We start from the raw sequence: 474 nt of genomic DNA on the forward strand, positions 1-474 counted from the left end.
TCCCGCCCCCCCCCCCCCCCCCAAAAAAAAAGTGAGTGAAAAATAACCCTTCACGCAGCCGGTAGGGAAAATCCCCAGCTGAGTCATTTGCAACCGTGGCGGAAGGGTCCACAGTTACAGCATTTGACCCAAGGAGGGACTAATGGTGCATTTGGCAAGCAGTAAAAAAATAAAATAAAATGAAGATGAAATTTAGATACATTTATACTGCTTGCACAGCATTTAAAGCGGTTTATAATAGGACAAAAGACTCCCAGGTTGTCGGAGAAATAGTTCTGAAAGTTTCCAAATTGGTTTAACAAGAGTTGCGCAGTCTTCAATATAGTTTTGAGGGGGTGGGGGGTGTACGAAATGCAAATGCACACAAATATAAATGTCTTAGAATGCGTTAAATGACAACCAACACCATTTGAATGCGTTCGGGTCTCGCCTCCTCCGTAGCGGTAAATCCAATAGTTCCCAACCATCGGCGAA

Source organism: Hippocampus comes, unplaced genomic scaffold (genome assembly GCF_001891065.2).
Source record: "Hippocampus comes isolate QL1 unplaced genomic scaffold, H_comes_QL1_v1.1 scaffold50, whole genome shotgun sequence".
NCBI lineage: Eukaryota > Metazoa > Chordata > Actinopteri > Syngnathiformes > Syngnathidae > Hippocampus > Hippocampus comes.